General features: G+C 37.5%; 1 protein-coding gene across 1 annotated transcript in view; it reads right to left on the bottom strand.

Moving 5' to 3' along the window:
• PAPPA2 (pappalysin 2) overlaps positions 1-26,620 on the bottom strand; it is a 386,296-nt gene that overhangs the window by 125,467 nt on the left and 234,209 nt on the right. The window lies entirely within an intron of this gene.

Here is a 26,620-nt window from a genome sequence, read left to right as displayed (position 1 = left end):
TTGTTCTCTTTAGGAACAAGTAAAATACTAGTAAGATTATATAGGAATTAGGAAACATGTAAAAATCTTGCCTGTAAAATGAAGAATGAATGAAAAAGCATTTATTTGTGTTTATCATATACCAAACTCTGTGTTAAGTGCTAGGAATAAAAATAGAAGCAAGAGATGGTTTCTGCCCTCAAAGAGCTCACACTTTAATTAGGAGAATTAATAAATAAACTAAAGTTGATCTGTGTGGAACATGGTAAAGCCTAAATGTCCAAGGGTGAAGATGGAAAGGCCTATAGGTGTGATGGCTGCACCGTTGCAACAAATGTTCTAGTATAGGTTCTGTAGGAATAGATTCAGGGTAGATGGTAAGGCTTAAAATTCATAATGATTCAGCGGAATAGCAAATGGCAAAGTCTAATGATAGACCATTTCACCAGAAAGAATAAAGTTGATATCATACATATCAGTTAAGCCTTCAGCAGTCAAACAATAAAACGGATACTGAAAGGTTGGATGCTAAAATTGTCTACTTCTGGCAAGGTCTTCCTAAGCAAACTCTAGGCCTTCTAGAGGAGGAAATATGGACTGTGGAAGAAAGAAAAGTACTATTGGAAAGTGGGACACCCTCCTCTTTACCCAACAACCATATGTTAACTGAGAAATGGGACTAGGCGATACAATAGGCTATCAGGCAAGAAAGATTGTCTAAAGAGACTACTATAGAAAATTATAATTGTTGTCAGTTGACAAGTAGTTATTAAGTATTCACTATTTGCCAGGCACTGTGCTAAGATCTAAGAGTATAAAGAAAGGCAAAAAAAATCCCCCAAACAACAACAAAACATGGCCTTGCCTTCAAGAAGCTCATAATCTAAAGAAAGAAACTACATGTCCACAATTATATACAAACAAGATATATGCTGGAAAACTGGAGATAATCAACAGAAGGAAGGCAATCATATTAAAGGGAATAAAAGAGGCTGCATGTAGAAAGTGAGATTTGAGAAAAGACTTGAAGGAAACCAGGGGAGTGAGTTGAGGAGATGGAGAATTCTTGTTGTGGAGGATAGTCAATGAAAATAAACAGGATTGGGAAATGGAGTGTTCTTTGCAAGGAACAGGTCAGTGTCAGGATAAAGTGTCCACTTCGCTAGAAAAGAAGACTTCAGACCATATCTTCAATATGACATAGAGATGTTGCAAAATAAAAATAGTTATTACAGAGAGCCTTGAGGAACACATCTTTGACCTTGAAAACTGAACAATCCCCAGTTTCATTAGGAGCTTAAAAAATGCTTGTTTCCTTACTAAAAATATTTGGAGGTACTAAACAACCAATTTGGTGCCACAGAGAATGCAGGGATATTTATAATAGGTTCTTAAAAATTACTACAGGAATATTTATAGTAGGTTCTTTAAAAATTATTATGCAACAAAAGTTATACAAAGGATGTTATCAAAGAATATGCTTGTTTATATATACATACATATTTGTTTTCTTTTGTTTTGTTTTTGTTTTTAGGACTGTGGTTGTATGGCAAAAGAGAGAGAAAAGCTATAGATATCCCATTTGTTCCACTGGGATCCTCAAGTTGTTGGGCGAATTCAAGGACCCTCCTAATTGCCCCCCCATTCACACTGAATGGACTCTCTGTGGCATACTTATGACAAGAGTCACAGGGAATGGACAAACCTGAATGGCTTAGTCTACAATTGTTGGATTTAGTATCCACTTTGATGAAGTCCCAGAGGCAGTGGGAGTATATGAGATGCCTCAAGGGCAGAAGCCTCCAGAGAAACAAAGTACAAAACTTAAAAGAGAGCTCTGCTCAGAGTTCATGTTGATACCCCAGGCATCAATCAAGAAAAGTTCAATTCCAGTCTCTGGTGTTTCTGAAATGAAAGAATCACCTGGAAAAGAATCCCACTTCAGTGGGTGTTTTCTCTGAAGGATGTACAAAGGATGAAGGGTGTACAAAGATGCTTGTGTACATAACTCCCTTTTATAACCTAAGTGGAATAATGGATAGAGTGAGAGGAAGTCAGAAACATCTCAGATATTAACTGTGTGATCTTGGGCAAGTTACCTACCTCACAGGATCCTTGTGAGGGTCAAATGATTATATATGTTTATTTTGTGTATAATTATCCCTCCTGCATTATGAATTTCCTCATTGTGATTTCAATATATAACTAGTCAGTATGAGAAATTAAATGAGAACTTTGGGGGAGTTTTGTGGAAGCAGCAGATGACACACAAAATGTCAGCAGACAACAGAGAAAATGTTAGAAACTGAGAAATGCGTATTTAACACAAAATGTACAATAAGGTATGGTAAACAGAAAAGAAAAAGAAAAAAAATCTGAATTTTCTGAAACATGGAGAGGCCCAAATTTTATGCAGATTTTCCACATTACAATGGTTTCTTGTCCCTACTAATCTCAACAGTGTGAAAGTGATAACTGTATATATGTATATATAATTACATATTTTAATATATATTATGTATAATAATAATATTATACATAGTTTATAATTTGATCCTCACACAAACATTGTGAGATGAGGGAGACAGACAGACAGGCAGAGACAGAGAGAGTGAAAAAGAGAGAGAGAGACAGAGACAGAATTAGAGACAAAGAAAGAGAGAGAATGAGAGGGGGAAGAGAGGGAGGGAGGGAGAGAGAGACAGAGAGAAACAGAGAATGAGAGACACACACAGAGAGAAACTGGGAATGAGAGACAGAGACAGAGACACAGAGAGAAAGAGATAATGGGAGACAGAGAGAGAGAGAGAGAGAGAGAGAGAGAGAGAGAGAGAGAGAGAGAGAGAGAGAGAGAGAGCTTTGTAAGGGCTCTCTAAATGCTAGAAATAGGTGAAAAGAATTATTGACTAATGACTTCCAGTCTATACTTCTCCCTCATAGCGATGCTGTAGAAGGAAACTGCAAAAATAAAACTGAGAGCTAATGAACCTTGCATTAATGAGTTTAGTCACAGGAATATCAGGTACAACCATAGCTACTTGTTGACATATGCTTTGAAGTCTACAAGGAGGGGAAAGAAATATCGTGTAACCATTGTGTAACTTGACTGAGAATCTGGTGGAAGGAAGCCTATGGCCTAATTATGACCTTGTCTCAGAATAGCTCAGAGAAATCAACAGCATTTCTAAGTAATAATAACAAAGTCCAGAGAAGGCTATAATAGAAAGCCAATTCCCATTCAAAATAACTCTGAAATGCTTAAAATATCTGGAAGTCATTTTAAAAGGGCACACTCAAGATCTGGGTAGATAGAATTATAAAATGCTCTAGGGAAATAGGTAAAATGACAAATATATGATACGTCAGTTTTCGTTGACATCAGTTATCATTGGTTTTGATTTTCCTCGATTTTTTCCATGAAAAATTTGTCTGGGTTTTCATAGGTGACCTCTGATTTCATTGGCTTGCCCACTTGACCTTGATGCAAAAGATGCTAATTTTGCAAAAAAAAAAAAAAAAAAAAAAAAGAGCAACCCACTCATTTCCTGCTCAGTATGGCATTGTTTCTCTTTGAGTGAGCATCACCCCTGGTGTCTAGCCAAAGAATTGCATTGTTTTATACTGTTTTTGTGCTGAACTTGCCAATGACCTTCAGCTATCCCTCATCTGCTTCAATGCTGATGCTGTCTAGCATCTTCTTCAGGTCTTTGGAGTTGGGGAAGTCATTGCTGCCAAGACCAGCCAAAAGGCAGGCATCCCTGTAGTGCATCCTGATGGTCTTGGTTCCACTCAGGAGCTCATTTATTATTTACATTAGTCGTTTATATCCATTTTATATTCATTTAATATTGTTTTTAGTATTTGACACTATATTCTTTATGAAATGTGTTTTGGTATGTATTTTTTAATTTAAATTTTTTATTTTGAATATTTTCCCACAGTTACATTTCATGTTCTTTTCCTCTCCCCCAACTCCCCCACCTCCCTTATCCAGTGTACAATTTCACTAGATTTTACATGTATCATTGATCAAGACCTAATTCCATATTATTGATAGTTAGACTAGAGTTATCATTTAGTGTCTATATCCCCAATAATATCCCCATCAGCCCATGTGTTGAAGCAGTTGTTTTTCCTCTGTGTTTCTCCTCCCACAGTTCTTCCTCTGAATGTGGCTAATTTTCCTTCTCATAAGTCCCTTAGCTTTGTTCTGGATCCTTGCATTGCTGCTAGTAGAGAAGTCTGTTATGTTTGATTGTACCATAGTGTATCAGTCTCTGTGTACAATGTTCTCCTAGATCTACTCCTTTTACTCTGCATCAATTCCTGGAGGTCTTTCCACTTCACATGGAATTCTTCCAATTCATTATTCCTTTGAGCACAATAGAATTCCATCATTTGGCATGTATTTTGGAATGTCTGGAATGAATTAATTGGATTTACATTGATTCAAATGGAAATAATTGCCTCCATTTTTGTTAGTTTCAGATTTTGTGGATTGTTCTCAGATGGATTATCCACAAAAACCAAGCTATCGCTGTAATTAGAAATGTATTCAAGACTCAAATATGGGTCAAACATATTAAACATGATAATATCATCTAAATTAATTATAGTTTTAAATAATTACACATACATAATTTATAATTTTATTATATATTATCAAAATCAATATATTTATATATAATTTTAATATATTGTATATCAATACAACTACCAAGAAGCTACAGGTCCCCTTCCCAGAAGAGATTGAAGAAATAGTGTTTGGAAGTGGTAATAAACTATCAAGTGTCTGGGTTACCAGCACACTTAAGACTTAGGTTCATATTGGGGCAGCACGATTTCCCAGTGGATAGAGCCCCAGGCCCTGGAGTCAGAAGGATCTGGGTTCAAAACTGACCTGAGATGCTTCTAGTTGTGTGACCTTGAGCAAGTCACTTAATCCCATTTTCCTAGCCTTTGCTGCTTTTCTGTCTTTGAACTGATACTAAGAAAGGAGGGAAATGTTTTAAAAATTATAAAAAATTATAAAAATCTTAAAGAATTTTTGTTGATGTTTGCTATATCTACTGATATTTACTGTACTAAAGTTTCAAACTTGTGAACTTCCTGAAATAATCCCAGGGACCTCCAGCAGTTCCCAGACTGCTCTTTGAGAAATGCTGCACTAGATTATTTTTCTTCTGAGGGACTTGAGTCAACAGCTGATATGATCAAAATGTTCTTGAATGAAAACATGAGAAAGTAACATTTTATAAGAGATCCTCTCACTACTTTTTCTTCAAAATTATGCACATTTATTTTGTGTCAAGGGTATGGCATCCAACTGGCACACAGCTGACACATGAATGAATGAGTGTAATATATAGGTCAGTTAGTTCAGTATTATAGAAGTACCACACTCATAAAAGAAGAAGTCTATTATTGAGATGGCTAGGAAGTGGTAGAAAGAGAATCCAAATCCAGGGTGTCAAGGGAGAATAGCATTGACCAAGAGTGTCAGATTTAGGTAACTAGAAAGAGGCATACAAGCTTTCTAAATAGGAATGAACTCCAAAATAAGGCTTAGTATATATACTTCTTGGAATTATATTTTCTGACCTGAAAACCTGAAAGGAATTCATCTATTTTTGGTGTTCATCTTTCATCTAATTCTCACCCTGTGGCTCCAAGAAACTGTAGCATGTAGAGCATCCATAACCTAGTAAAACCTTCTCAGCAAAAGGGCTAAATGAGACTAAGATTATCCAGTGGGTTTCAAACCCATCTGTGAGTTAGGGGTATGTCTGCACCAAGCATGTGAAGACATCCTTCAGAAAATGGGTGGATGAGAACAGTTCATTCCAATGGCCATGAAGATGGGTGATATGGGAGCTGTAGAGTGCTTAGACCTTGGTCAGACATCAAAGATGCCAAGGTCATCCACTGCATCCTGCCATCAGCTGTCATCTTGTCTTTTGTCTTGTCACTGGACTTTGTTGATTCTGGAAGAGAGAGTGTGGCTGGGGACTTTGTTCAACTCCGCCTCACTTAAATTAAAACTTGTGATGTGATTAGTCCTCTTTCAAAATGAAGGTTAAACAACAACTACAATTTCTGACTTTTGTGTCATTTGTCCTCTTGTTGCTCTTCATGGTGCTTTTTCAGAATAACGGATCCGAGAATATTACAACTAATGTAATGAAGAGTAGGATAGAGTATGAGGAAAATGTCTATATTACTAAGCTACATGCAAAGCTCCTAGTGCAGGGACTCATAATCTTTTTTTAAAAACCTTAACCTTCCATCTTAGAATCAATAGTGTGTATTGGTTCCAATGCAAAAGATCAATAAGGGCTAGGCAATAGGGGTTAAATGACTTGCCCAGGATCACGTGTCTAGGAAGTGTCTGAGGTCACATTTGAACTCAGGACTTCTCATCACTGGACCTGACTCTCCATCCACTGAGCCACCTAGCTGGCCCTGGTTCATAAACTTTTTAATGTTATAGACCTTCAGCCTAGTGAAGACTATCAACCCTTTCTCAGAATAACTGTTTTAAAAAAATATTTATAATTGGAACAAATGCTAAAATTGAGTTAGAGTTTAGTGAAAACAAGGTTGTAATTTTTTTCCCAATCAAGTTCACAGACTCCCTGAACCTTATCCAAGATGTTGAGTAAAAACCCCTGCTGTAGTCCTTGGGTAGTGGCCGAAAAAGAAAGACACCCTGCCATGAAATCACAAAAGCTCTTTCCTTTAATCCAGGGCCTCCCTTCCAGGATGTGGTCCTCTTCCTTTATATTAAATAGTATGGATTTTTCCACACTGCATGCAGAAGACATTGTATATGTCTTTCTGGGTAAGGGCTGAAGGGTGCATTGTTTATTCTTCCATTATGTGGTAATTAGGGGAAGGGCTTTCTTATTGTGCGTCAAAGTGAACCCACTTCAAAGCCAGTGAAACCAAATCCTCTCCACAGATTATGCCAGGAGGCACTGAAACAACAATGGAATTCCTGTCGTCCCATAGCCACCCGAGGCTTCCTCCTCAAAGTGTGCTCAGCATGCTCCCTTGCATGACTGCTCAGCCAACACTGTTTACTGACATACTGCAGAAGGAGGGGTGTCAAGAAAACAAGAAAAAAAAATGAACGTAGGACAGAGATCAGCCAGAAAGTTTAGAAACTCCTGCCTCTAGTTTTTGTTCTCTTTGGGTTTCTTCATTGCTTTTCTTCCCAAGAGTTGATAGGCCAAAAGTGACTGAAAGCTCCAGGATGCTTTATACTATAGTCTGATGCCAGGTTACCTAGAAACCTCCTGGAGTTTGGTCCAAGATGGGTAAGACGGGACTTTGAAGGCACCACAGCCAGGATTAAGCTGAAGACCTAGAAGCCTTATCGAACACATCCTGTTTTGTTCTAGAAGTAAGCAGCTACTTCTGAAGGGTCCTTTTTTAAAAAAAATGATTTGGACTTCACATCAAATATGAAATGGTTTCTCCAGGGAGGTCTCTCTTACATATTACTATTGCAAATGTTTTCAGAAGATCACAAAAATGTTCTTTCCAGGGAAACTCCATTTCCTCTCCAAAACTGCTACTTATTCTAATAATTGGCTTAAATGAAAAGGATGCTTCCCTTTTTCTAGAGCAGAAATGGACGATGTATAAAAAGAAGGACATGGTCCTTTCTATCAATATTTGCACCATGCCAGCACCAAGGTCAAAGATATGGATGTGAGAATGTATTACTTTATTTTGTTCTATAGGGCAGAGGAAGAAAGGAAAGATGGAAGGAAGAAAGGAAGGAAGGAAGGGAGAAAGGGAGAAAGAAAGAGAGGGAGGCAGAGAAGGGGGAAGGAAGGAAGGAGCATTTAGTAAGTGCCTACTACATGTCAGGCATTGGACTGAGTATTTAACAAATATTTCATTTGATCTTCAAAGCATCCATGCAAATCTATTATTATTATTATCCTCAGATTACAGTCAAGGAAACTAAGGAAGACAGGTTAAATGACTTGCCTGGTGTCACACAACTAATAAGTATCTGAGGCCAGATTTGAACTCAAATCTTCTAGACTCAGAGGCACTTAATTAGTGCAGTAGATAGTATTGGGTTCAAAATTAGGAAAAACGAGTTCAAATTCTGCCTCAGAAACTTCTTAGCTATGTGACCTTGGGCAAGTAACTCAGCCTCTGTGCACTAATGGATCAGTGATCAACTAGAGAAAGAAATGACAAACAGTTTCACTCTCAATAAAACTCCATGAACCAGAAGTCCATGAGGTCATGAAGAACTGAATATGACTGAACAAATAATGACAACTTTCTATTTCCAAGACCAGATCTCTATCCACTAAATCACCAGCTGCCTCTTGTATTCTCAAAGTTTGAGGTCCATAATTCCCAAACAACTTCATCATAATGAAAGAACTACAACCCCCTCCTTGATTTCATTTAAGCTCATCTCTCCTTATCTGTCTCCAATACACACACACACACACACACACACACACACACACACACACAGGCATGTATGTATAACCTGCAACCTGACAATGCTCACGATAATCCTGAAAGGAAGACATTATTATTATAATTGCCATTTTACAGATAAGGAACCTTAGACTCAGCTAGTAAATGACAGGATGGATTTAGTCCCAGATCTTTCTAGTATTAAGTCCCTTGTGTACCCATTGCAAGGTATTGTCTCTCTCCAGTAAATGGCATTATTGTGATACTACTTACTCAAGGGGTTCAACATTTAAATGGTTAGTGTTTCTATCACTGGGGCAGGAAAACAGGAGCTCCCACCAAAGGAGGAACTAAATGTCCAAGATAAGATTATCTCAAATTAGTAAATTTCCACTGGGCAAAAAATAATCTTTCCTGCTCTAAGAGAGATGAAAGTTTGAAAAGATTATGGGCTTTGCTGACCACATATACACATTAAATGTAGGGATATGTTTAGTCAAAGAAAGGATAAAGATCTTGCCGCTGGGTTTCGTTTAGTATAGTGACATTTTCCTCTTATAATCATTTCATCTACATAGAAAAGTGGAAGGGGTTTTTAATTTGAGAAACTGGGTATCCTGGACCTTGAGGGTCTGAGCAATCTGTTCTTTGGAGAATACTCTCTAGAGTGGAAGTTGATTAGATGTAGTCCAGCCACTAGAGATTAATACCAAAAAAGCATAAAAAATGCTCACCCTAATATAGAGTTCTTAAAGGGAAAACTCTTAAGTCTCTAGCTACCTGAATGTTCATTTCAAAAGAAATACCTGGCCCCGAGGTAGCAAGTCCAACAAAGTTGGGTTCAGCAAAGCCTGAATACAGAAGAGATAGGATACCTATCAGACACTAGCCAGGAGCAAGCCCAGGAAGAGCAATGTGGTGATATCACCAGTCAGTCGGTCTGTCAGTCCATATTTGTTAAATGCTTGCCATGTTCTAGGCTCTATGTTAAGTGCTGGAGACACAAAGAAAGAAAGAAAAAACACAGTGCCTTCCCTGAAGGAATTTATATTTTAATGGGGAAGAGGACTTGGATGCTTTCTTATTGGTCTTCATATGGAAGGGAATGATATTTCTGGTGATATTTGGTATCTTGAACATAAATTGGATTTAAGTGAACAGAGTTGCAAGATCTCCTCAGCTTCACGCTCTCTTCAAGAGTCATCTAAATCAGGGGCAGCTAGGTGGCTTGGGGGATTGAAAGCCAGACCCAGAGATGGGAGGTCCTGAGTTCAAATGTGGCCTCAGACATTTTCTAGTTGTGTGACCCCAGGCAAGTCACGTAACCCCTCTTTCCTAGCCCTTACCACTCTTTTGCTGAGAAGCCAACATACAGTATTGATTCCAAGAAGAAGATAAGGGTTTTTATTTTTTTTAATTTTAGAGTCATGTAAGTCAAGGATTATTGGTGATGTCTCAAGATGCAAGGGATGATCTTGGTATCTTGAATATCTGAATAAGCTCCACGCACTCTGTGGCACCTGCTTCCCCATCTTCATGGTCTTTGGAACAAATTCTGCCCTTCTACCAAGGGAAGTCTTCCCATGCTATAGGTTAACTTCAACCTTCATCACACTGAGAAGACTCATCAGGACGTGGCCACTGGACATGCTACAGCTTCTTGGAGCCGTGGTGGGAGTGGGGTGACAATTGGACACCAAAAGAGGAAAACTGACCTGAAAATGGCTCAGCATGCCTTCTTGCCATAGGTACTACTAGCCATCTCTGACTAGAGGTCATAGAAACATATCAAATATATACAAATGATATGAAGGACAATCTAATAGGGGAAGGTATTAGTAATTAAGGGGGCTGGGAAAGACCTTCTGAGGAAGGTGGGATTTGAGCTGAATCTCAAAAGAAGTCAGATAAATTCAAAGGTAGAAGCGAGCAAGTAGGAAACTCCAAGTGTGGGGCTTAACCAGTGACACGGCAAAGGGTTAGGAGATGGGAGTGGTGTGTTAAAAAACTTCATGAAGAACAGCATTGTTCCTGGAAGAGAGTGAAGGATAAGACTTGCAAGGTAGGAAGAAGTCAACCCATCAGTGTTAAAGGAATATGGCCTCAACCATTTCTGTTCCTTATGTATGGGCTGCTTCCTCAGCACATGTAGTTGGCCAGGAATATGCCTTGTATACGTGTATGTGTCTGCTTATATGTGCTTGTCTCTACAGGAGTGTTTGTTGTATTTGTTCACTCTTCCCAGAAATAGTATATGTATTTGTGTGCATATATAACCCCGGTTTATGTTATATTTCTGATTTTTTTACGCATTCTAATTTATAAAATGACTTTGCTTTGTATGGTGTCCTATGGATAACCAGTAAAGATAACCCATTAATGGGGACTGATTTTGAGTGGGTATAGTCTCACAGAATTGCTTTAAATTGTGGTGTCCTTGTCTGGAAGACTTCATTCTTTGAATTTCTACTCTCTTCCCTGTTATTATTATTAACCCCTCCCAAAAAAGTGCTTATAATTCATTTTTGTTTCTTTCCTTTTATTTTCCATTTACATTGTCACACTCCATATTTTAAGTTATTTATTCATCTACATATTTTAGATTGATAAAATTACTCTATAACAGTCACCTCAGGGTGGAAGCATATGGTTAAAAGCATTTGATATTTTAAATGAAAATTGTAAAAGCTATCATCAAACAGTTTTGAAAAAAACCCATTTTGTAAAATTGCTCCTAAAAGTTCCCCACATGATAAGTTTATTTGTAGCCAAAGGCACAAAAAGTATTCTAAAGAAGGACTGGGAGGGTGGGTATAAGGGCTCTGTCTAATGAAAAACCCTGTTTTGATACTAACCCTTGGGAAAAAAAAAACAGGAACTCTCAATTTAGGCATAAAACTGACACTTTCCATTTAAAATGGACAGTAATTTACCTAAATATTTAATTTTTTCAAGTATCTAAGAGGTGTCTAAGGCTGAATTTAAACTTAGATCTTCTTGACTCCAGGTCCAAATGCAGAAGAAACACAAGAGTCAAGAGCAAGTTGTGAACCTGGGAGGGAAAAAAAGGTGAAGCCCAGCTTTGGTTTGTCTTTGTTATAACCTTTGGCACAGTGTTTAGCACATGGTAGGTGTTTTGTAACTGTTTGGTGAATGCAGAGATGAATAAAATTAAAATCCAACATCTCAAATATTCCCTTTGATACCACAAGGCTTTGCATTTTTTACAGTTCATTCATAACTACTCTTTTATTTGTTTGCCACAACAATCCAGGAATTATTAAGGACAGGTAAGATTTAGCCCCATTTTAAAAGTCTTGCCTATAGCCCTACAACAAATTTCCTAACTCTTCACATCCTGCTCTTTCTGTCCATGGCTACAAGGATCCTTATTTGAAAATATCTCCTTGGATCCTGAAGCATGTAAAGGGCATCTTTTGTTTTATGGCCTTGCGTTCCCTTGTCCTCAGTAATGGTTTTGGATATTGATTGAGAAATTCCCTGCTGGCACTGTAGCATCAAAATATAAACTGAGATTGGCCAACAGAGATTCTTCCTTTCACCCGCAGTATTGTCTTTACTTAAAGCCTCTGCTCAAGAATAGAAAGCATCCTGAAAGCAATGTGCTTAAAGGGAAACAACCCTGGATGCCCAAACCTTGGGGTCTATCCCCATTTCTGCCACTAATGAGTTTTGTAATCTTGGGCAAGTCACTTGTGCTCTCCAAGTCTCTTATCTTCAGTTATAAAATGGAAGGGTCGACAAGATGACTAATCTCAGGGTCCTTCCAGAGATTGGGAAATCCCATGGTTCCCACTTGCCTATTCATGGCTGATGGGCCTCTGTGACTCTTAACTATTATCAAAGGTCAAAAAATGTTGAAGTCCTCATACTTTCTGTTTCCTGGGCTAACCATCATGTCATATTAGAAGGAAGAAATTCTATTTCAATATGTCTTATCCCCGAGTCTTTCCTAATCTACAAAGTGTTAGCATGATCTCTCTTCTGAAATCACTTTTTACATACTTATTTGGTATATAGTGAATAGAATACTGGACATGAAATCTAGAAGATCTTTTGGATAAATACTGCCTCGATCAGACAATTACTTAATTCTGTGCCTGGGCATTTCACTTAATCTTTTTGCTTCAATTTCCTATAAAATGGGAGTAAAAGTAGTAACTACTTGCCAATGTTGCTATAAGTGTGAAATGAGACCAAAGAACTTTTCATAATTTAAAATACTAAAAATAAATACTAGCTATTATTGTTATTATAGTACACCCCCCCCATTCCCCTACCACCACTGTAAAGGAGGTTATGAAACCTTTTATCTAGGTGATTTAACACAGCTGAATGATGTTGCTTTAAATAGGATTGAGTGACTCTACAGCTGGGTTTGGTCTGTGTTAAACCAGCTGACAGGTCCCACCACTTGGTTGATTCCTCCTTCACAACTGACCAATGAGAAAGAAAAAGATTCTTCCCCAACTGTCACTACTAAGTAAACAGTTTTTAGATGTAATGAGTATTAGTAAACTCATATTATTAAAGATGTTATAACTGACTGCGATTTGCTGGTTGTGATATTGATCCTGATGATAGAAGATCAATAATCACTTGCATGAGTTTGATGAAAGAAAAGAGAAGTTTCAACTGACAGCTTTCCCCTAAGAATCTTCAACACAGATCAGGGCAGTACAGGTTCCTCTCTTTTTAACTTATTTGATGAAGGTAAACAAGGATAGGAAAAGGATAGGTTGAAATAAAGAGGAAAGAGGGATTGGGAATGAAACCTAGAACCTTATTTAAGTAACTAAGCCTATAATAAATCTTCAGGAGTTTTCAGGTGAAGCTGATTCACTGAACCTACCAGGCTAGTTGCCTTAGCCAAGCCTAAAGGCCTGACTTCAGTTGTTGGATGTTCTAACTCAATTCAAGTTGGTTTGGCTTAACAGAGTTGATCTTCAATATTTATCTTCTTGTTGGTGTTTAGAAAGTTGTATATTATTGATTATGTATAGGAATGGATGTGATAGCACTGGATGAGCAGTGAGCCTAGGTAACTATTCCTATAAAGTATAAGTTAACCTTAGCTTAGAGACAATTTTGAAATGCCAGCCCTTCCACCATTCTCCAGACTGAGACCCCGAGAATAGGAATCAGCCTCAATTTATAAGGTGCTCCCAACAGACTTTTTGGTCTCATGCCAGCTCATGCCACCCCTGCATTCTGCATTCCAACCTCAGTAACTGGCAACTATCTTGGCCCAATATGGCTTCTTGCAAAAGTATTTACACCACACACACACTCACACACACACCTTCAAGACAGGTTTGCAACTTGCTCTTGACTCAATGTTTCTTCTGGATTTGGACCTGGAATCAAGATCTAAGTTCAAATTTAGCCTTAAATACTTCTTAGATACTTGTAAAAAAATTTTTTTTGGCAAATCTTAAATCACAATGCCATAACAGCCTCCTCACCCTAGAATTTCAATCTTCTCACATAGTCCCTTCCTCTGACTGATGTTCTCCACCCCATAAAATTCCCATTTTAAGAAGGCTGCCCAAAAGGCTCAGACCAGCAATATTTCCTTATCTTCCCATTCTGGGCTCATCTTCTCACTCTCTGGACTTCTTTCTTCATGATGCATCTAGTAAAATTTCCAAATTCCTTTAATGTATCACCTTCCCCCATTACAATGGAACCTCCTTGAACAAAGGGATTTTTTTTCCTCGTATTTGTATTTCCAGAGCTTAACAGTGGCACATAATAAACAATGAATAATTGTTGACTATCTAGGCAGTTAGGTGGTATGAACATGGAGTCAGAAAGACCCAAGTTCAAATTTGGCTTCAAACCCTTCCTAGCTGTCTGATCCTAGAGAAGTCTATCTACCTCAGTTTCCTTATCTTTAAAAAGGGAATAATGATAAATTATAGCACCCACTTCCCAGAGTTATTGAAAGGATAAAATGAGATATTTGTCAAGTGTTTTACAAATCTTGGAGCATTATATAACTGTTAGCAGTGATGATGATAAACTTGACCCTGTCTGCCCAGTAGAATATAAGCTCTTTGAGGAAAGGGGTTGTTTCATTTTTTGCCTTTGTATCCCCTCTCAAACTGAATCAGATCTCTAAAATCCTGCCTCCTTAGGAAAAAAGGGTCCATGAACACTTATTTCACATTGTGGTTTCAGCTGTACAAAAAGCAAACTCAAAGCAACTAGAATACATCTAGAAAAGAAATTCAATCTATTTTGGAAATCTTTCTTTGCTTCTTTTCTAATCTCAGGCACAACCCAACTCTAAAGGTTTTGACCCCCTGTATTTTTAATGGAAGGGATACTTATAAAACTACACCCGTAACTCCACATAAACAGTTGACACTGCCAAGATTTCAGAGTAAATTTTGTTTTCTGGACTCGTGTGTTTAGTATGGACTACACCTAAGCTGTTTATTTTCTTTCCCTGGGTGTGAACCAAATGAGACAAGGCGTCATTTTCCTCCAAGGTTTCTTTTCATTTTGGCAGTGCATCCCTTTAAGAAACATTGTGTTAAGTCAAATGTTCCCACTTGGTTTAGTGACTGCATGGGTATGCTCTTCCTAGTTCATTTGTTTATAGAATTAATTATCGGCCCCTAGTTCCCCCCACAAAAGTTGCAAAACCCTTGTGTAACGTTGTTCATCAAGTCTCCTAGGAATTTAGTTAGGGCTGGCCTGGGAAGAGAAAGTGCCACAAAGGAGGTATAGTTAAAGTTAGGCTTTGAAGGATGGGTAGGAAATTATTAGCATGGAATAAGGATGAGTGCACTCCAAGCTGGGTGAATGGTGTGAGCAAAGGTGTGGAAGTGGAAAAAGTGCCAGGGGAGCTCTGCTAGGATTGCTAAAGATGTTTGCCACTTGTAGACACCATTTAACTCAGCCAAATGGAAGAAGGATTCCCTAGTGATTAGTTTAGTTTTAAGGGAAAGGGTGCTGGCTATAAAAAGTAAGCTGGGGCTAGATTATAGATAGCTTTAATGCCAGGCTAAAAAGATTGGACTTTTAGTCTTTAAGCAGAAGACAGCCTCGGTTCATTTTTGGAGAGCTGGACAGGGGTTGTTTGATAGGGCAGTAGGTGAGGAAAGATTCAGGAAAATGAATACCACAAGAGAACTCTGAGGGGCATATTCATATAGTTTCAGAATCACCAACTCAGAAAACTGGAAGGCACCTTAAAGGTTACATAGATAATTCAGCCATATCTAAACAGAAATACTCTCTGGAATTATCCCTGACTTGACAAGTGGTCATTTAACTTGTGATTGCAGACCTCCAGTGATGGAAAACTATGTCCTGAATCAGCTCCTTCTATTTTTGGACAGTTCTAATTGCTAGGAAGTTTTTCCTTGATACTGAACCAACTAAAAGAGGCAGAGAATATAAGATCCCATGATAGCTATTATTTGTTAACTATCCTTTAAAAGAATTTGATTTAGGTAGTTCCAAACACCAACTAAAGGGCTCTTTAACAAGGCTTCTCCCATGTCTGTCAAAATCAGGCAAGATAATTATAAAGGCAGAATGACAAATAACTTTGTTTAATGTCCATTTAATTATTGATATCAAGAAGCACCAGGAATTATTTCATTGTTGTCTCTGTACCTCCAGAACTTCTTGCAGTGGCAGGTACACAATTAGTTTACAATTGGTACCATTGGAAAGCATATCCACATTGATGAGATCAGAGATCTCCACTGAAAAAGCAAAGCACTGAGCTGAAACCTGCCATAACAGCCTCTTCATCCTAGGCACTATTGTGTTTTTGATGGTGATGTTCAAAGTATTCTCATCAGCACCATAAGCCTAAGCTAATCACCCTTTTCTGAATAATCTCTAGGTTGTCAATGCCCCTAACTACTACTACTACTACTACTACTACTACTACTACTACTACTACTACTACTACTACTACTACTACTACTACTACCACCACCACTACTACCACCACCACCACCACCACCACTACTACCACCACTACTACTACTATTACTACTACCTACAACTACTACTATTATTACTTACTACTTCTACTACTACTACTTACTACTACTAACTACTACTACTACTACTTTATTTTTTCTTGCTGTTATTCCTTCATATTTAATTTTCCACAGACTATTGACTCAGGAAGATATAATAACAGCTTTGTGTTTCTGACAAAAATACTAGGATATAAACTCATCCTTTGTAGGCATGTCAAAAGCACTCACAGTACAATCCCAGGAGCATACTGGACTAGAATACCTTAATTTGTTTTTAAATAATTTTGCTTTCCCAAACTGGATGGGACTCTAAATAACCTTGAAAACTCTTTGGCTCATACTACGACTACTTTAAAAATAATATTAGTTAGCATTTAAATAGCATCTTAAGATTTGTAAAGCATTCTACAAATATCTGCTCATTTTAAACCTACAACAACCCTGAAGGGAGGTGCTATTATTATTCCTGTTTTACAGATGAGGAAACTGAGGCTTAAAGAGATGAAAGACTTGTTGAAGATCACACAACTACACAGCTAGTGTCTTTGTGAAAGGATTTGAATTCATGTTCCTGACTTCAAAACCTAGCTGCCCACAAAAAGATGGTCCCCAAAAAACAAACACAGTACATGCATTTGACTAGAGCTGAGAATAGTAGAAATATCATCTCTCACATTCCAGATATGAATGAAACTTGAAATCAAATGACTGGGTTTTTTGTTCTTTTTTTATTTGTTTGGCTACTGTATACTTCTGTTGATTGCATGGCACTTACAGTCTAGTAATACTAGATCTTATTCATATAAACTATTGTCTAGGCATGTTTTGGGTACCCTGTATTTATATTGTTTTTTTTTTCAAATGCAAGTACAGGGCTTGATATTTATTCTTATTAAATTTCATATCACTGGACTTTTGCCCATCATTCTGGACCTGACTTGATATGTTAGCTATACTCATTAGTCCTGGGTCATGTGTACACTGAATAATCCCTATATCCTCATACATTTTTCCCCCTCACAACCTGCTTAGTATAGAGAATGGAAGATGGATTCTATATCATCTCAGCCTCCTGCTAGTTATGATAGTACAAGGTCTAATTGGGAGCTCTGACCAAAACTCATTTTGTTTGGCTACAGTAACTCCTTCCTAGACCCTTGGCAGCCCATATGTTATTTACTTGGTTTGTATAACAAAATATCTGAAAGAAAACAGAACTTTGCTTCTAGCTTTGTCCAGTATTGCCCCCTGGCATGTAGAAGTGAGTGGATAAAGATTGGGCTTTGGAAGAACTGTCATGTGGAAGATAGATGAGATTTGATTATAATAATAGCTAACATTTATGTAGCGCTTACTATGTGTCAGCCACTGTCCTAAGTGCTTTATAATTATTATTATATCATTTGATCCTCACAATAATCCTAGAAGGTAGGTATTATTATCTCCATTTTAATAATAATATTATTAATAATTGTTATCATTATAACTTAAATTATAATAATGTAATTATATGTTAATCAGTGTAATAAATTAAATGAAAATTATTATAATTAATAATAAATAGCAAACATTTATATAGCACTTTCTATGCTCTAGGCACTGTTTTAAGTGCTTTACAACTATTATCTCATTTGATCCTCACAATCACCCTGGGAAGTAGGTGCTATTATTATCCCCATTTTAAAGATGAGGAAACTAGGGCAAACAGAGGTTAAGTGAATTGTCCAGAGATGCAGAGATCATAATGAGCACCAATGGGTGAATGCTTCTGAGAAGCAGATTTAAACTAGGAAAGGAAAAACATATTAATGATGAGAGCTTCCCTATAAAAGATTAACTTCTATGTTTTGCATGCTATCCTAGGTATAACCTATATCAAATCTCTTAACATCTCAGGGAAGAAGGAGGGGAGGGAGGGAAAGAATTTGGAACTCAAAATTTTTGAAAATTAGTGGTAAAAATTTTTACATTTAATTGAAAAAAAAATAAAATACTGAAATGTTTTAAAAAAAATTTTTAGGGGGCAGCTGGGTAGCTCATTGGATTGAAAGCCAGGCATAGAGATGGGAGGTCCTGGGTTCAAAGCCGGCCTCAGACACTTCCCAGCTGTGTGACCCTGGGCAAGTCACTTGACCCCCATTGCCCACCCTTACCACTCTTCCACCTAGGAGCCAATACACAAAAGTTAAGGGTTTAAAATTTTTTTTTGCACAATACAAGTATTTAAAATAAATTAATGAGAATCTGAACACATTTTTTTAAGAAATGAACTTCCTTAAAATATTAAGAGCTCCTTATCAATGATGATCAGTAAGTTGAGACTAGATAACCACTCATGGGGAGGTGGTAGAAAGGATACATTCTCAGGTTGAGACTGGACTCACTTCTACCTCTGAAATTCAATGATTCTGTGTTTCTGAGAAGCAAAAAAGCCATGAGTGGGATTTTGAAAACCTTGGTCAACATGGGTGAAACCATTGCAAATTTCTGTGGGCTAAATGGAATTTTTGAGGGCCTGATGATTTGGAAAAATAATTTTAACAATTATTTTCAAGATGCGGTGGGAAGCAACCAGTCCCCAGTGGCCTCCCAGTTATCTGTGCATGAGTTCTTTAAGTGCGTGGGCTTGCATGGCATATGAGCAAAGTGTCTGGATCAGAGGCTGTAAAGAGACTGCAGGATACTCCTGGAAATGACTGAAGTGAAACCCAAAGACACTTTCCAGCCATCAGAATTGTAGAGTTGTGCTTCCCAGTAGGCAGCCTCTACTGAATGACGGGCAAGCACACAGAAGATAGACACACAAAACCTCCCTCAAGGTCAAGATTTATGCTACAAAACCTGTAACATGATCCTTTTTTCACTCTACTAGAAACTAAAATGCTACGAGCCAAGAATTAATGGTTTGCTCAAGGATTCTATCCAAAATTTTGTTCTAAGAAGCCAGAAAAGAGGTGGTGGGAAGAGGGAAGCAGAGAACTTAAGACTTTCCATAGTACATGGATGTCCCAGAAGGAATCCATTTACTGTTTAGGGGCAAGATGAATGATTAAGCAAGGATTCATAGTCATACATTTTCACCTTGATATCATGACAATCAGATACCTACATATAACTAGTATGGTAAAGTCAGCAGAGAGAGTGTTGGGATAAGAGTTGGGATAAGATCTGGGTGCAAATATGATTTCTGACACTAGCCTTATGATCAAGAGATAGCTGTTGGACCACTCTGTGCCCATGTTTTCCCATCTCTAAAAGGGAGATCAAATCTTAAGGAACCTAACTCTCACGACTGTTCTGTTACTCAAATGAAGTAATGTAAGTAAAAAGTTGTTAAACCAATATAAACACCAGCCATTTTCTTATTACAATCACATTCACTTAGATATTGGTCTTGTAAGCTGATCTATACAAATAAATTGTCCTGACAGAACTGAAGCAAATGTTCTTTTGCTTCAAAAGTGTTTTATCAACTCTGATGGTTTAATGGGAATGAGTTGGGAATGGCCATTTGTAGGACTCAATAGTTTGTATTCAATGGGAGCATGCTGAATAATTCCATCAACTGTCCATTGTAATGGTGAGTGGCATGGGAGGCAGGGAGACAACATTGTCCAGTTTTCTATAGTAAGGCTTGATATTAGAACAGAAGGGACAGAGAGAAGACAATGAAGTTAGAAAGAATTGAATTTAAGTTTTTACTCTGATATATACTGTCTGTGTAACCCTTGATAGGAGCCTCAACCTCTTAGGTTCTCCAGGTAATTCTACAGGATTAGAAGTGATACAATATTTGGTGATATGTTTTTGCAAAAGAGAATTTCCTCAGAAGAGAATAAACATTAAGTGCTTACTTTATTAATCGCCAGACATTGTGCTAAATATTACAGATATCATCTCTTTCAATCCTCAGAACAACCCTAGGTAGTAGATGTTATTATTGTCATCCCCATTTTATAGTTGAGGAAACTTGAAGCAGACAGCAGTAAGTGACTCCCCCAGGGTACCACAGCTACTAAGTGGATGAGGCTGGATTTAAATTCACATCTTAACTTTTAAATCACAGGTTTGAAATAAAAGGAAAATATAGGTAAGGATCTGAAATTTATATAATATGAAATTCCATTCTTGGTTAGTGGTTTGAACCTCCTTCTTCCAAACTGAATCCATTTCTTTCTTTTTTTAAATAAGAATCACTAACATTAACTAAATTGCCTGAATTGATCTTCATCTTCTCTTATTTCTTCTTTTTACCCTTGGTTTGCGGTACCAGTGATAATTTGTTTTTAAATAATCAAGGCTTGACTCTACCTATAAAACAAGGAAACAAGGATTTAAGCTAAATAAGGGGCTGTGGTTTTGCTTGTAGTAAACCCATCACATGGTTCTGTATCCAGGTCTAAATCATCAATTATGAAAACTCTGACTTCCTTTGTTTTCCAAAGGATGTGCAGAGGGAATGGAAGGAATGGTCCAAACTAGAATAGGAGTGAGTAGGGGGAGAAAACAAGTTATATTAATTTGTTTGTTTTGCCAGTGTGTCTTCATTTAACTTCATGAAGGTATTTTGCTGTAATTCCTTTTATTAGAGTTAGAATGACAGGCAACGTTAGGAAGAAAAAAAAACTGTCTATGCCTCCCTGTCTTTGAAAAATTCATAAGCCTTGGAATCATGAACTGTTTCAGTAGGAAGAGATCCTTGAAGCAGTTCATTTAGTGGATGGATCTCAGGATGTTGTGGTTTCCTCTTCCCAAGAGGTCTCCTAGAGAAGGCTTGGTGACCACCTATGAGTGATATGGCAGGAGGAATTCTAGAGTAAGTACAGTTTGGACTAGATGGCCTCTGAGGTCTCATCCAACTAGAGATCCTGGGATTCATTGAAACCTCTCATTTCATAGATGAGTAAACTAATATCCAGAGGAGCAGCAGAGTCAGGACTAGAACCCGAGTCCTCTACCTCATTCCCCTTTCCCCTCTATATATCAAAATTCCCTGGATGAGATGAGATGTTCATAAAGAGAGTAAAGCATTGGGAATGAGGAAATGAAAGATGCCATTCAGGAAGCTTAACATTTTCTTCAGGCTGCTGAGACAAAAAAATGCTGGATAGTGGGGAGGGATTAACAGTTCTGGCTTCTGTCAGCTCATTGCCAAAGAAATTAATGTGAAATAAGGTGCTGTTTTTGCAGCCGCTCCATCCAATTAACTCATGTCACCGCCACGTACAAATATGTGCTGAGACGTCACCCCAAAATTGTTCAGAGTGCCTTTATGAAATGAGCCTACCACCATCTAGCTAGGGTTCCATTAGCCACAGTTGCTATGACTACCAGAGTGGAAGAGCCCATTCAGCATTGGCAAGAAAGGGGGAGAGGGGAAAACAGAGAAGGGGGGTGGTGGGGGTGGGGGGAGCCAAACCCAGACCTGTTTATGAGGTGAGAAATGGTTTTAGGGCAGCTGCTGCAAATTCTTTCACTAGCTTGTATTTCCATTTGCTTCCTTTTTAAAGAATTTGTTTTATGGCTACGGTGTTTGTCAGGTCGTTAGCTTCTGATCACATCTGGTACCAATTGTAGACTTCTCCCCCTGGTGCCCCTACCCCCAACCTTGTCTACATGTCTCCCCTACCGCACACACTATTCCACTGAACCAGGTTGTTTTGCTTCCTAACTCTCTCTCCCTTATTTCTCCCACCTCCTCTCTTCCCCAACCCATTTTTCTTCCTGCCTAATTTGACATAAGCTCCAATATCAGGATTTGTATTTTATTATGAATAATTATAATGACGGTGATACTTTATACTCTCTTTTTATGGTCCTGGAAGGCTTTTTGAGGAAAGTGGCATTCCGGAAGCCTTAGAATGTCCCTCGAGTAGGTAGGGAATTCATGTTGACAAACAAGGAAATTGAAGTCATTTGGAGGCTTACTGGGGGCTTCCCAGAAACTCAGGGGAAATTGGAAGAACTGATTTTGGAGTCCTAGCTCATAGGACGGACATCTTCAGACCCCGACACGATGTTCCAAGGGATTAATTTGTTATTAATAAATTTATTTTACTGCCTTTTTTCAGTTAGGGAACTAGCAGGAGAAATCACTCTGCCAGAGGGCAGACTGTAGTGGAAATTCACAATCAGACTGAGTATTTTGGTGGTATCAGACATCCCTTTCAAATAAAATTAAATCAATTAATCCATTATCATTTATTAAGGGCTACAGTGTGACAGGTGGTCACAAAGGGGGATGCCATATTAAAAATTAAATTTTCCCTATTATCAGGGAGCTTCCATGTTATCCAAGTATTTGATGTGAGGAAAACAGTCGAGTTAGATGCCCTACCTCTTGCATTTTTTCCCTCCCATACCCGGTGGACACTGAGAAGTCCAGTTTGATCACATCCTTTCTCCCTTCCTCTAGTGAAAACCTGTTCTCTGAAAAAGGTCCAGGAAACATATTCAAACTGGGCTTCAAATATCTGAAGGATTGTAGCTCATAAAAGAGGCTGAAGAATATTTTAAACATCAGTGAACTGGATTGGGGGAAGGACGTTTAAGGAATAATGACACTCCTCCAGTAAGATGAAGTTGTACATATAATTATAAACATATAAATTATATGAGGGTTATTCAGTATCAAAGTAGAGAGAAAGTCAGACCTGGAGTCAGGAAGATCTGACTTCAAATGTAGCCTCAGACACAGTAACTGTGTCATCCTGGACAAAGATGACCCCTGCCTGCCTCAGTTTCCTCATCTATAAAACAAGGAATATATTAACACCTATCTCTGAGGTTGTCATGAGAATACTTTTTAAATGCTTTGCAAGCCTTAAATTGCAATGTAACTATGAGCTTTAACATTTAGATGGCTCCCTATGGACTCATATAGACAACTCTCTATCTAGATTTCCCCCATTTTGCTTCTACCCTTTAGCTTTCCAATCCTGGTCTACCCCTTAATTTTTTCCCTGTGTAACTTCTAGTCACAGCTCTTGGTTCTGCCCACTGGGACCAAAAAGAGCAAGTTTAATTTGTCTTCCACCCAGCAGCCTTTTAAGTACTTTAGGGCATTTCTCACATCCCCAGAGTTTTGCCCTTCAACATTCTGGTTACTTGCTTCTGAACACATTCCTGATTATCAATGTTCTCCTTAAACTGTGGTGCCACACAAACACTCAGGATAAGGAAATGGAAATGCCTCACCTAGAATACATAAATCAATCAACGACATGTAACTAGCCACTAATCCAATCCTATTTCACTAATCCGAGAACCACAAATAAAAACATTGCATTGTTTGATCTCTGAGCTCTAATGTGCATGGAACATTTTTAGTTTCATCAGGCAAAGTAGACTTGTTCCCTTCCCTGAAGAAGTTTTTAGTATAGCCAGGGGAGAAAAAGCTTGCTAAAACGAGATGGAGGACAATTAACTGTAAAATTTTGTAAGCCCAGAATGAGTGGGAAAAAGAACTAGTTTAGTAAAGTGGGGAATAGCCTTAGGATCAGAGAGCTAGAGGTAGAAGGGTCTCAGAGGTACCTTCTCTGAGGAAACAACTGTACAGAGAAGAATTTTGGGGAGTGGGAGCTAACTAATGTTGTAAAGGACCAATAGGGCTTGGATATAAGAGAGGAAAAAAGAATCATTGCAAATAAGTCATCACTTAACCTCTTACATCAGAGTACAAAGTAAACCCTGGGAGAAGAAAACCCTGGGAGAAGAGAAAAGAAGAAATAGAAGGGAGTAAATTATCTCACATGAAGAGGCACAAAAGAGTCAATTCAGAGGAGAAGATAGGGATTGGCCAGTGGCAGGCAATGCTTGAATTAGACTACAAAGCAAGTAAACATTCTCAGGGCCAGGCAAAAGATCTGATTTTCTTCTAATATTGTGAATGTTAGTAGCTAGTTGTTTAGGGGTTCTAAGAGGTTTGGCTTGCCCAGGGATGTATGAGCAGTATATTTCAAAGACATCACTTAAATTCAGATGCCCTTGATTCATAGACCTGCTCTCTAACATCTACACCATGGAGCCACTAAGACTCTCCAACTCCATAAATACAGTTATCAAACAGCACTAATAGGGAAATTCCCTCACTGAGAGCTCACTAAAGAGATAAAATTACTGATCCAGCAATAAATAAACAAATAATTAAATGAATGAATGAACAAATGAATGTATAGCTAGAAAGATAGAATGATCAATGAATGGATGGATGGATGAATAAGTGAATAAATGTTGACTGGAGAAAGGGAAAGAGAAAGAATAGTATTTTTATAGCTTATATCATGAAAAACAACCCATCAATACAAGAAAACAATGTATTGTCTGAGAAGAAAAAAAAAAGGTATGCCAAAAAGTCTGAAGGAGTGTAATTCACAGCTTTTTATTGTTTCAGGAATTACTGAATGACAGATCCAAAAGATATCACTACTAGTACCTAGTACTATTACTACTACTACTACTACCACCACCACCACCACTACTACTACTATTACTACCATCTTTTTATACATTATACTTATACATTTATATATATATATATATGCATATATATATACTTTAAGATTTTCAAAGTGCTTCACACACACACACACACACACACACACACACACACACACACACACACCTTTTTTTGGTTGTTAGAAAGCTTTGGAATTAGGTCTACATTCATGGTTAATTTATGTACTCCAAACAGAATGTAGACCAAGTATAGAGAGGACACTGTATTTGATGGTAGAAAATTCATTCTCTAATATATGCCACCAGCACAATGATATAGATAATAATTTACATAAAATGGGACATGGTATTTTTCAGAGAGACATTTTAAGCCTTTGATAATTCTACCTAGCTTTATATATATTATCCTTTACTCAAATCATCTTGCTGAAATAGAACTAAGTATGGTTTCCAAATTAAAGATGGAGTTAAACTAAACCATGTTATTGACTACTAACATAATCATGAAATCTTTCTTTAATGATGTCAAAATATCATTTGTATTTGATAAGTATGAAATTTTACATATATGCCAAAGACACATAAAGACTGAAAACTTTGAGCTTGAATGTGGAAGCCACACTGACCAAAGAAATGAAGGCGATAACTACAAAGAATTTGGACCTTTTGGGTAAACACATCAAAAATAAAAATATCAAAGAGAAGGTTGTGGCTGCATATACTAAGAGATTTAGTGGCCTCCTGAAATCAAAGTCAAATGGAAAGAACACATTTAAAGCAATTAACAGCTCTGCAATAAATAAGCCTAAATGCAAGCTTTTGGAAATGTAAAACAAACCTAAGAGATTTGGAAAAGTACCCTAAAAATAAACCTAATAATATCAATAAAATATTAAAACCATTCTGTTAAGCCACCTACAGGAAGATGAAGATTTCCTTGACAAAAATCAGGATAAATTATGCAAGGAAAAGGTGATGACAGTACAACATATCAATGTAAGCTGTTAACACTTGGTGATTATAATCTGCTATAAGAATTCTATCTCAGAAGTTCACTATTATTTATATATTAACAAATTCCTATTGACAAACCTGAAAATACACTGAAGAATTCAGCCAATTGAGTTTTTAAATAAAATTTTATTTTATTTTTAAATTTCCATCCCTCCTTCTCACCTCTCCCCAGCCCCACAATTAAGAAAGCAAGAAAAACAAAATCCCTCATACAAACATATATAGTCAAGCAAAACATATTACTGTCTTGGTCATGTCAAAAAATAATAACAATATGCCTCAATTCATACAGAATCCACCAGTTCTCAGGAGATTAGCAGTGTATTTCGCCACATATGTCTATGGAATTATTATTGCTCAATGTGTGGATCAGAATTCCCAAGTGTTTGAGAGTTGCTTATGATATTGCTTAAACCAATGAATTATAATGGAAGTAGACCATTTTCACAGAGCAACTATTGCCCACGATCACCCAGATACAACATTGATTCATAAAAACTTAAGAGCAACCTTTTTAACAAATGTCATCATTATTCCAGATATCCATGAAAGAAACTCTTTGGATGAAGCAAAACTCTTTCTAGGGACAGACCTTGTAAAGCACATCAAATCTGGTTGAAAGATAGATAGATAGATAGATAGATAGATAGATAGATAGATAGATAGATAGATAGATAGATAGA

The sequence above is a fragment of the Gracilinanus agilis genome, chromosome 4 (assembly GCF_016433145.1).
Source record: "Gracilinanus agilis isolate LMUSP501 chromosome 4, AgileGrace, whole genome shotgun sequence".
Lineage (NCBI taxonomy): Eukaryota > Metazoa > Chordata > Mammalia > Didelphimorphia > Didelphidae > Gracilinanus > Gracilinanus agilis.
This window is presented reverse-complemented; position numbering and strand designations above follow the sequence as displayed.